The sequence below is a fragment of the Neomonachus schauinslandi genome, chromosome 14 (assembly GCF_002201575.2).
Source record: "Neomonachus schauinslandi chromosome 14, ASM220157v2, whole genome shotgun sequence".
Classification (NCBI taxonomy): Eukaryota; Metazoa; Chordata; class Mammalia; order Carnivora; family Phocidae; genus Neomonachus; species Neomonachus schauinslandi.
In genome coordinates, this window is record NC_058416.1 from 85,576,583 (window position 1) to 85,589,076 (window position 12,494).

The 12,494-nt window shown below is 42.5% G+C and overlaps 1 protein-coding gene across 3 annotated transcripts in view; it reads right to left on the reverse strand.

The window, feature by feature from the left end:
* The window catches only part of CLIP1 (CAP-Gly domain containing linker protein 1), a 119,224-nt gene extending 106,730 nt beyond the window's left edge, over positions 1-12,494 (reverse strand). For 2 of the 3 annotated variants that reach the window (XM_021698661.2, XM_044921206.1), the window contains exon 1: positions 12,453-12,494. The gene's annotated coding sequence lies outside the window, so the exon portion shown is untranslated. Of the gene's footprint in view, positions 1-11,338; positions 11,383-12,452 lie in introns of those variants that run through there. The other variant, XM_044921207.1, reaches the window with a different exon arrangement.

Genomic DNA, 12,494 nt, shown 5'->3' on the forward strand with positions numbered 1-12,494 from the left:
CTGGGTGGCTCAGTCAGTTAAACATCTGCCTATGGCTCAGGTCGTGATCCCTGGAATCAGGGCCTGCATGGAGCTGCCTGCTCAGTGGTGAGTCTGCTTCTCTTCCTCTTCCCCTCCCCCTCCTCCTGCTTGTGCTCTCTCCCTCTCCCTCTCTCAAATAAATAAAATCTTTTTTTTTTTTAAAGATTTTATTTATTTATTTGACAGAGAAAGACACAGCGAGAGAGGGAACACAAACGGAGAGAGGGAGAGGGAGAAGCAGACTCCCTGCCGAGCAGGGAGCCCAATGCAGGACTCGATCCAGGGACTCCAGGATCATGACCTGAGCCGAAGGCAGTCGCTTAACCAACTGAGCCACCCAGGCGCCCTCAAATAAATAAAATCTTAAAAAAAATGTTTAATATACAGTAGCAGAAGCCTAAGACTTAGAACAAAATACACATGATATAACTTTTTAAACAAGCCAGAGTCAAACAGCTTTAAAGTTAACACAAAAATCAAAAACAAAGGGCACATCTCTAGCAAGGATAGAGTACAAAAGATAAAAGATAAGTAAATAATGTAGTCACTGTTTGTTTAAAAGAATCAACGTGAGGGGCACCTGGGTGGCTCAGTCGCTTCTTAAGTGTCTACCTTCAGCTCAGGTCATGATCCCAAGGTCCCAGGATTGAGCCCCTCATAGGGCCCTGAGTCTGCTTTTCCCTCTGCCTCTCCCCCTGCTCATGCTTGCTTGCTCTCTCTCTCTAATAAATAAATAATCTTTAACCCCCACCACCCCCCAAAAAAGAATCAATGTGAAAAGCACATTTAGACACTAAAGGACACAAGCCAGGAAGGGTCAGAAGATTAACTGACTCCTTAGTTCAAACAGTGCCACATTTGAACTGTTGTACTTCCAATTTGTAACTGGTAGAGACCTTACTAAGCAATTTATAAAATCAGTCCACGAACCTTAAGTGCTGGTTTGAGAATATCATACAATAAGATACTGAAGGTAAACAGGAACTTTTACCACATCTCTCTATGAAAGTCAGAAGTAGAATTTTAAGTGATTAAAGACTCAGTACAGGATGTTTGCTGAATGAAGTCAGAACAGGGTATCAATAGACAGACATGACCATTTCAAAAATTATTCTTTGCTTGAAAATTATATGTTTTTAAGACTCAGTGTATGACATAGTGCAGAATACAAATTGTTACCAGAATTTCAAAGTCTACAGCACTTTTAAAAAGGAGAAGGAGGGGGCTGAAATCCAACCAAGCCAAAGCAATCAGATCCGGAGCATTAGGCAATTTTTCTAGAAGTTGAAACTCTGTATCATGATGCAACCGCCTGCAATTATGAATGTCTTTGTAGAGCTAAGTTTGAGTGGAGATTTATTTTATGTTCCTGCTACTTAAACAGAAAATATGCAGCCTCCCAAAGTTCCTCCAGCTGCAAAAGAATTTTTTAAAAAGGGAGCATGGAAAGCTGAATAATCTGAGGTATTTTGCTCATTTACACAAATTTCTACAAAATTCCTGTGACTCTGTAACTGATACCACCAGTTTAGAGAAAGACCTTAAAAGGGACAGAAATTACTAGGCCTGGTCAGTGCCTCCCAGAAGAATTTACTTAATAGGTCGACAGCAGTCAATTACACTCATGTGTCAAAAAGAGCAAATGTGCTTAATATAGCATCATAAAATTTTAGAATCAGAAGAGATCTTAGCAATCTAGTTCAACTTCCTCACTTTACCACTGAGGAAATGGACTCTAAAAAGTGAAATCACTTGTTAAGGTCCCAGTTACTTAACAGTCCAGGACATAAAACCTCAATCTTCAGATTAAAGACTCCTGACCCTAAAGTGTGCCGATGAATAAAAGTTTCTGATCTGTTATATATACAGCAGTGAGAGGAGTCAATCCCCAGGCAAGTTAAAATTGGTGTCCCTTTCCAATCTTCACAAAAGAATAAAAGTAAGTTTACTGTCTCTTCCCCTTAAACAGACACTGCCCATATTAAAAGCAAACACATACCAGCTGTTTGTTCTGAACAAGAAAAAGGCACAAAGATAACTCACAAAACAATCACTTGGGTTTTTTTTTTTTCCTCTTTATAAAATCTCTCTTGTTTTTATTCTGCAAATAGCAAATTTAGTATTTACTATATAGATTTTCAGATCCAATGGGGGAAATAAAAATCACATTTCTATTTTCACAGTACTGAAGGACCCCGGCTATTTCTTTATTTCTTTTTTTTTTTTTTAAGATTCTATTTATTTATTTGACAGAGAGAGACACAGCTAGAGAGGGAACACAAGCAGGGGGAGTGGGAGAGGGAGAAGCATGCTTCCCGCAGAGCAGGGAGCCCGATGTGGGGCTCGATCCCAGGACCCTGAGATCATGACCTGAGCCGAAGGCAGACGCCCAACCGACTGACCCACCCAGGTGCCCCGGACCCCGGCTATTTCAAGAGAAGATACCACTCTACTCATTTTCCTTATGAGTCCCTAAGATGCTTTTCTGTACAACCACCCTAGATACTGTAAACAGAGACTAGGAAATAGTTTCATTTGGATCTTAATACCCAGCTTCGTTGTTGGTTATTTTTTCCCTGCTTAGGTAATCTTCCATACAGACACACAGCAGGTCCTATCAGACCTTAGAAAGAAAAACCACACCTTTGGGGCGCCTGGCTGGCTCAGTCCATAGGGCATGCGACTCTTGATCACCAGGTTGTCGGTTCAAGTCCCACATTGGGTGTAGACATTACTTAAAATTATAAAAAGAAAAGAAAAGAAAAAAGAAGAAAATAAAAGCCTCACCTTTAATTAAACTCTGGGAAATAAAACTGACAAACATACAAAGGGACTGAAATTTGGCAAGGCACGAGTTCTGACATGAGGAGCAGGAGATGCTTTTCCATGCTGAATATTTAACTCCTCATAAATTACAAGTTCTTTAGTGACAACTGTTCATTAAAAACGTGCCCTTTAATAATGGCAAGGCACTCCTACTCAAACTAACTTTCAAAAACATGGCCAGGAAGAAAGGTTTTAATTTCCCATACTGGTAGAAGTGGGTTTTTCCCCTTTCTGACTTCAATGAAAGAAGAAAACTGAGCTGACAGCTAACTTCCTTACCAACAGGCAGCCAGGAAGACACCAGGGACTAAACGGAAGGGAAAGAAGAGTTCTAACATTTACTGAGTTTTACACACATTAATTCATTTAATCTGCATGGCAACTACACGAAGTAGCTATAATGCCCAATTTACAGATGAGAACACTGAGCTCCAAAAGGTTAAGTAGTTGGTAGGAGGTCTTCCATAAAGTAACAGAGCCGGGATCTGCTACCAGGCAAAGGACTGACTTCCATTACAAGCCCTGTGTTCCCCAAGGCAGAGGTGTGCCTGTTTTACTTATCTCCAACATCTGGGCTAGTGCCTCCCTACAACAGGTACTCAATAAATACCTGACAGATATAGAAAATAAAAGATAATTGGTGAACTCAACAACAACAACAACAAAAACAACTTAAAACTGGGCAAAGGACTTGAATACACAATTCCTTCAAAGATACACAAGTGGCCAACAGGCACATGAAAAGATGTTCAACACCACAAATCTTTAGAGAAATGAAAATCAGAATTACAGGGACATACCACCTCACACCCATTACGATGACTACTACCAAAAAATTGGAAAATTACAAGTGTTGGCGAGAATGTGGAGAAATTGGAACCCTCTGCACTGTTGGTGGGAATGTAAGATGGTGCAAACGCTATAGAAACAGAATGGTGGTGCCTCAAAGAATTAAAAAGAATTACCATATGATCCAACAATTCCTCTTCTGGGTATATATACAGAAGAATTGAAAGCAGGGTCTCAAAGCAATATTTGTACACCCACGTTCATAGCAATACTCATAAGAGTAAAGCACAGAAGCAATCCAAGTACCCACTGACAGATGAGTGGACAGGCAAAATATGGTCTATACATACCATGGAATAGGATTCAGCCTTAAAAAGGAAAGAAAGTCTGACACATGTTACAACATGGATGAACCCTAAGGACATTATGCTAAGTGAAATAAGTCACTCACAAAAAGACAAGTACTGTGTGATTCCACTTATATGAGGTAATCAAAGTCATAGAGACAGAAGGTAAAATGGTGGTTGCCAGGGGGAGGGAGAGGGGGAATGGAGAATTAGTGTTTAATGGATACAGAGTTTCATTTTGGCAAGATGAAGAGGGTTCTGGAAAAGGATGGTGGTGGCGGTTGCACAAGAGGAAGGTATTTAACATCACTGAACTGTAAATTTAAAAATGGTTATGACGGTAAATTTTGTTATGTGTATTTTACCACAATAAAAACAACTGGAAAAAAAGATGGTTGGTATTCTTTTGTATATTTTTATGCCAAACACTAACATACTAGTGTTCTGCACACTGCTTTTGCACTTAATATTCTGAAGGTCGAAGTAAGAGATAATTGGTATATTCTCCAAAGAAGCTATATAAATGCCCAATAAGCACATGAAAAGGTGTTCAACATCACTAGTCATGAGGCAAATGCAAATCAAAATTACAATGAGATACCGCACTTCACCCTCACTAGAATGACTGCAATTTAAAAAAAAATTAAAACAAAACATAATGAGTTGACAAGGATGTGGAAAAATGGAGCTTCACTCATTGCTGATGGCACAATCACTTTAGAAACCAGTTGTGTGGTTCCTCAAAAGGTGGAGCTCCCATATGAACCGGCAATTCCACTCCTAGGTACACACCCCAGGTAAATGAAAACGTAAGTCCACTCACAAACACAAATATTCAAAACAGCGTTATTCCTAATAGGCAAAAAGTGGAACAACCCAAATGTCCATCGGCTGATGAACAACAACAACAAAAAGGTGGTATATCCAAGCAATGGAAAATGATTTAGCCCTAAAAAGGATAAAGTACCGATACATGCTACAACATGAGTGAACTTGGAAAACATTTTGCTAAGTGAAAGGAGTCCGTCATACTGTACGGTTCCATTTATGTGAAATGTCTAGAATAGGCAAGTCTAGAGATACGGAGACTAGGGCTGGGAATACAGGGTTTCTTCTCGGGATGAAGAAAAGATACTAAAACTGATGGTGGTGACAGTGGTATAACTTTGCACGAAAAAGAGAGTTTACCCAGCAGTTTTTCTTTTTTTTTTTTAAAGATTTTATTTATTTATTTAATTGACAGAGAGAGAGAGAGAGACAGCGAGAGAGGGAACACAAGCAGGGGGAGTGGGAGAGGGAGAAGCAGGCTTCCCGCTGAGCAGGGAGCCCGGTGCGGGGCCCGATCCCAGGACCCCGGGATCATGACCTGAGCCCAAGGCAGTCGCTTAACCGACTGAACCACCCAGGCGCCCCTACCCAGCAGTTTTTCCTGTTTACCACCTATAAGCCGCTATTTTTGACCAAACAACAGAAAAAAGACTTGCAGAAAACTCAGTGATTATAAAATGCTAGAGACCAGGAGGATGAACTCCTCATCAGGGCAGGGAAGTCTCTCCTGGATGTAAACCCAAACTTCTTAGTTTTACTTCCTGTTACTTGCCCTCAAAATACAGAGCAGCTACTATCTCAACATGTTACTTTTATGCCTCATTATCTTTGCTCAATCTGGCCTAGAATGTCTTACCTAAACTATCCCTGCCTCCAAACCCCAGATTTCCATCAATACCAAACACAAGGGCTAACTCCTACTTGGGATTCCCTCCCAGACACACACACCCAACCCTCATGAAGTGATGACCTTCCAGGGTCCCACCTTAGGTCCCACCGTACTCATTGCAGTTGTCTCACTCGTGAGACACAGAGTTCCTTGTATCTAGGAGAGTCTTCCGAACACAACAGATGTTTGATAAACTGGCATTTCTGGAGGTTTCTCCTCCCATACGCAGGACACTTTCTCTTGGTCACATTCACCTGAGAAGCTTTTCGATAAACCCAACCATGTACAAAACAAACACAGGCAACCAGTGATACAGGGCTGGCCTTTCCTTTGTCTTCATGTTCCCTGGCCCATCTGGCATTTGAAAGCCCGGACTCCCTCCGCATTGCTGTTACCACCGAACAAGGTTATCTAGAGCTCTCCGGTTCAACAAAGCCGAATCCCTTCCATTAATACAGCAACCACATAGGGTGCACAGGACAGGTGTCACCCCCACTTTACAGAGCAACAATCAGAGGTCAAGCAACTTGCCCAAGCTGAGGCTGAAGCAAATTCAGGACCTCAAACTTCTTAACTATAGTTCTGATTCCTCATGCTGGTTTGCTGAGAGTATTTCCAGTGAAAATTCTACTCTTTTAATTACTTAAAAATAGTAATATAAAGTTAGATGGAAGGACATACTCTAAAACACTGAAATGATTTTCTCTGGGCAATAGGATTATGGGTAAATTGCTTTTTTCTGTGTTTTTGTATGTGTGTTTGTTTTATACATTATGTATGGAACCCACATATTATAAAACAATTACATAAGGGCCATTGGGGCGCCTGGGTGGCTCAGTTGGTTAAGCGACTGCCTTCGGCTCAGGTCATGATCCTGGAGTCCCTGGATCGAGTCCCGCATCGGGCTCCCTGCTCGGCAGGGAGTCTGCTTTGCCCTCTGACCCTATCCCCTCTCATGTGTTCTCTCTCATTCTCTCTCTCTCAAATAAATAAAATCTTTAAAAAAAAAAAAAAAACATAAGGGCCATTGTAAAACTGATATATAAGAGAAAAAGCACCTGAGGACCTCCGAAAAATAATCATTTCACTGGAAAACATTTTCTAAAATCTAAATTTGAGGGGCGCCTGGGTGGCTCAGTTGGTTAAGTACCTGCCTTCGGCTCAGGTCATGATCCCAGGGTCCTGGGATCGAGCCCCACATCGGGCTCTCTGCTCAGTGGGAACCTGCTTTTCCCTCTCCCTTCGGCTCCCCCTGCTTGTACTCTCTCTAATAAATAAATAAAATCTTTAAAAATAAATAAATAAATGGGGCACCTGGGTGGCTCAGTTGGTTAAGCATCTGCCTTCGGCTCAGGTCATGATCTCACGGTCCTGGGATGGAGCATCGGGCTCCCTGCTCAGCGGGAAGCCTGCTTCTCCCTCTCCTATTCCCCCCCGCTTGTGTTCCCTCTCTCGCTCGCTCTCTGTGTCAAATAAATTTTAAATAAATAAATAAAGTAAAATAAAATAAAATCTAAATTTGACTCTGAAGCTAGATTCTCAATGTAACAACCTAAGTAAGCCACATATGCGTTACAACAGAAATCAGCAATATGGTTTCAAGATACACAGTTTTTTCTAGTCACCCATGTGTGAAAGAAACTTAGTGATAATAGTTTTCTTTCACTTAGGCCATAAAAAAAAATTACCATGCCTATAAAGCTTATTTATTCTATAGTCTGGAAAAGAAAAGTCTAATAGGATCCTTCCTGCCTTAAGGTATTAGAACATAATGTCTCCAATAATAAATCATTCTTAGGAGTAAATCAGTTAAAGAGACAAGGCAGGAGGTCAAAAGATCTGGTTTCAAGATTTTTAGGAAAATATCCCTAAAATCTCTTATCTTTCCTGAGAAGAGAGGTGGGGAAAATATGCCAAATATTTCAACACACTACACGACTAAGATTTGTAGAATCTGATAAAAAAAATCTCGTTAAAGTTGCCATCCCTTTATACATCAAACCCAAATTTCGGATGATTTGTACACCCTGAACATCTGGATCTTCAGGCCTTTAATTTCAGAGAAGATAGAGTAAATCAAGGACTCAAAAATTTTGAGTGTGAAAAATGGGCAGAGTTCAAACTGGGATCTAATCCAAGCTATACTTAGACGTAAGTAAGCAAAGGAGAATACAAATATCAAACTATTAACTGGAGTCGCAAGTATATTAGACTTTGTGCTTATATAAAATATTCAGGCAGGAAAATGTCTGTACTCTCATTAGGATCCCTGAGAAGAGGTGGAAGAGAATACATTTTCCCCAGGAAAAGAGATACCAAAGGGAGTTCCCAATAGGGATTCTGTATTAGGACTACTTCCTCTTTTCAAATATTTTACAAAGAATAGTTTTAAGATTTTGTTGCTGAACCGCTTTAGACAATTAAAAACCAGACCCACCCATTGAGTTAGTGCTAGTGGAATCTGTCCTTCTGGAAGTGCCAGATGGAGATTAAAAAAAACAACAACAACAACAAAAAACCCTTTTACTAATGGTGGCCAAGATTCCTTGGTACTTGGTGCCAGGACCAGGATATTAACCCAGATGTCCTAGCCAAATCCAAGGTTGGTTTACTACTATCTGCCAACCTTAAAAAAAAATAATAATAAAGCCTTCTCTGTTCCCCTGATTGAAATCTGAAGAGGTCGCTCTTACTTGAAATTCTTGTGTAGTACCATCAGTCAATATGTTTTCCCTTAAAAGAGCACTGTAACTGAAATGCTGATTTAAAGCATATGGATTCTCTGAGTTCCATCTACATGGGGAACATACACTACGTATATATTAAAAATATGTAAGATGCTGTAATCGTTTAAAGCCTCCCTAAACGGTTATCTAAAAAACTCTTATCCAAGGCAATACTGACAATGCTTTCCAATTAAGATTGAAGAGACTTACATGAAGGTTTATATTAAACAGAGATTTCTGAACCATGAAAACTTTTAAGACTAAAAAGGAAGGCTTTGCTGCCAGGAGCACAATTCCAGGAAAAAGCTATATATGCAAATGTCAGTTACAAGGCCTCCCAGGGTTGAGCAAAGATCCTGCATACAAATAGCAAAGTATACACTCAATAGCAAGTCTGAACATCAAGCACTGGTCTGGCCTTTCTGCCAACCACTAAGGTGCTCCTGCCAACATACTTGTGCATTGCTGAAAATACCAGAAAGTAGGGTTCAATCTCTAGCTCTGTATTCACTAGCCGTGTGGCCTTTTAGGCAAGTCAGTAAAATTCTTTGAGCCTCATATGTTCCCTCATATTTAACTACTTCTTCAACAAAATCAATAACGTTATTATTCTGTGTCTTTCGCTATTTTAAAATATTTTAATAAATATATATTTTAAGGACTACAATCTATATGGCCTTAAATTATCGGTTCTCTCCTCTCCCAAAGTCCCACTTCAGGACCTTTGTACTTGCTGCCCCCTCTTCCTACTATGCCCTTCCCTCAGGGATCTACATTCCCTCACTTCCTCTAGATCTTTACTCAAGTCACATTCTCATCAAGGTCTCTTCTTGCCACCCTATCTAAAATTATTACCCTAACTCTTGTCCCCAAAACTGCGTTTTTCCTCTTCCCTCACTTATTTTTTTTTCATACCATGTATCACTGTCCAACATACAATAAATTTTATTGATAATGGTTATTGTATGTCTCCCCTACTTGAAGGGGGAGTTGCAAGAGAACAAAGATTTCAGTTTTATTCACTGCTATCCCATCAGCACCCAGAACAGCACCTGGCACACGGTCGTGCTCATTTCTGTTGAGTGAATACCAAATGAGACTTAATACAGCTCACAGATAGGTACCCCACAGCCCCACCTGCTGCCTTTGGGAAGGATATCACAACACTTCAAAGAACTATCAGCTTGTCAGGACTGATCAACAACACTGTGCACTCTTTACATCTGAAAAAAACACTGGACCTCACACCTCATTTGTACAAGAGAATTAAGAAGCTGATAATTGGGATAAAGTAGAAAGTTATATGGGGTAAAAAGCCTCACTTTAGTTAACACTCAACAAAATGTCCTTTTAATGTTAATATTAAGCCATCTCGGGGCATCTGGGTGGCTCATTCGGTTTAGTGTCTGCCTTCAGCTCAGGTCATGATCCCAGGGCCCTGCAACTGAGCCCCACACTGGGCTCCCTGCTCAGCGAAGAGCCTGCTTCTCCCTCTCCCTCTGCTGCTCCCCCTGCTTGTGCTCTCCCTCTCTCTCTCAAATACATAAACAAAATCTTTAAAAAAAAAAATATTAAGCCATCTCCATGTAACTTCACCACCCTACCCTCTGCTTTTTTCTTTAGCTTTGACTTGAATAAAACCAATCTTAAAACTTATGAACCTCATATTTGCAATTAACTAAATAATATTTACCAAACACACTACTCGGCAGAATCCTGCAGAGGGTGCTATAAAGTGAAATAAAAGGGGCGCCTCGCTGGCTCAGTTGGTGGAGCATGCAACTCTTGATCTCAGGGTTGTGGGTTCGAGCCCCACACTGGACGTAGAGATTACTTTATAAAAATCTTAAAATACAGTGGAAGGTCCTTACCATATACATTCCCAGAATGAAATGTACATGTATATATACATATGTGTGTTGTGTGTGACCATATATGGCCAGAAATATATCTGCAAATAATAATCAAGAACACCTGCAAGGGAAAAATTCAAAGATGCCTACGTTTGTATGGAGTATAAGAGGACCAGTTCATCTCTTATTAACCATCCATTGGGCTTAGAATCCCAACAGAGACAGTACTTAAAAGCAAGGGTCAAACATTACTGAGTTAAGTTCACATGTATTTATGTATGAGTCAAATGGGATGCAACAGACTCAATGTTAGACACTGGGTAAAAAAAAAAAATTTTTTTAATATAAGTAAGAAGGACACCAAATTCGAAACTCCTAAAGAACAGAAACCAGATCAGCTTCTGTTGTGCTTAAGCACAGGCCGGAGCTTAAGCAATTCTTGAAAAGGTAGGGAAGGGCACGATCTTTATTTTCAGACAATACCTACAAGGGATCCCACCCAGTTTCAGATTCTTTTACTCCTTTGGACGAGGGGGCTTAAGACGTACTTTACCACTTTCTGTGGTAAAGTAAAAAACGTCAAAAACCCAGCCACCAGCCTTGTTCTAGTGATCATCTACTTCCTTTGGTTTAATAAAGGCCAGCCTTGCTCCTTGCCAGGAATTCACTATACTAATCTAATAACCAAGCACCTGGTGGAGTCAGTACCTGAGCTCAAATCCTGACTCCACCATGTAATAGTTGTATGACCCTGGGCAAGGTACTTGACCTTTGGATGCCTCCTCTGTAAAATGGGGATAATGATAGCACCTTCATTGGGTAAGGATGATTAATGAGATAAAACATAAAAGACTTGCCCAAAGCCTGACCAAAGGAAGCCCTCAATAAAGGTTAATTGTTATTATTTCCAGAGGGAAAAAAATGCCCCAAGGCTGAGGAGCAACATAACTGAGGATCCCTGCAAAAGGTTATCATTAAACCCAAAAGTCAAACACATTTGTTCTCCTGATTTGTGGATACCATAGGTTATAGTAATAGTAATAAAACAGTAACACCAACCAGAATCGTAACCACAACTGCAGCAACGCTAATACTGAGCTCTTACTGGCCAGGCACTGTTCTAACCTAAAACAGGAAGAAGGCAAGGTCGCTTAAAAAAAAAAAAAAAAAAAAAATCCAATTTTCTCTACCCTCCTTTTAAAATACAGTAACTGGTGACCAAGTTTTGCTAAAAACAGGTATGTAGAAGATCACAGACTTGACGTGTAATTTCTTCATACCAAAGAGGTGGGGCTGTGAAAGGAGGAGGGGGTGGTGCTCGGTTCCTGCCAGATGGAAAAGCCACATGAAGTGGAGAAACAGCCGAGTTCAGGGTTTATCCCCAAATCAAAATCAGATTTTTGAAGCACAGGACCTCCAAATTAGGGGAATCAGAAGGCTCTGCTTTTAAAATAACCTCTACACAAGTGTCATCTGTCTTCCGAGCCAATCCCCTGCCGAGGGAGAAGGCTCGGGTTACGGGGCACTGCTGTTATCTGAGAAATCCTTGTCACCTCTTGTCATCCACCTTCTCCGAGAATCACAGTCCCACCTGGGGGGAGGGGGACAAAAGCCACGGCCAGGCAGACGGGACCGGCGCACGCACGGAGGCCACGGCCAGGGTGCCCTCCATTCCGGCTCGCGGGCACCGGGTGGCAGGGCCCGAGGAACGCTCCCGAGGCCGGACGGCAGCGCCCGGGGGCAACAGGTCCCGCCCGGGCTCGGCCTCCGCGGGGTCCGGGCCGCCCCAGGCCCCCCAAGGCCAAGGGGAGGGGAGCGGGGCGCCCGGGAGGGAGCGGCGCCTGGGGCGGCGCAGGGGCAAGGAGTCCAAGCTCCATCTTGAGGCGGACGGAGGAAGGGAAGGCCGGGCTCGGCGCTGACAGGGCCGAGCCACTTTTCCGGCTCCGCGGGGGGGGGGCACCCCAGGGACCCCCAGCCTCCAGGGCCACCCGCTCGGGACTCCCCGGGTCCCCACGGGAGCGGCCCCGCTCGCGGCACTCGGGGCCCTCCCGGACGCCGGGCCCGGCCCCCCACCCCCGGCCCCGAGCCCGGCGGACCGGAGCGGGCCCGGCCGGGCGCAAGGGGAAGGGGAGGAGGATACCAGGGAAGGGGAGAGGGCCCGCGCCCCGCTCACCGTCGCCTCGGTCGCCGCCAGTCGCCGCCACCTGCCCCACTG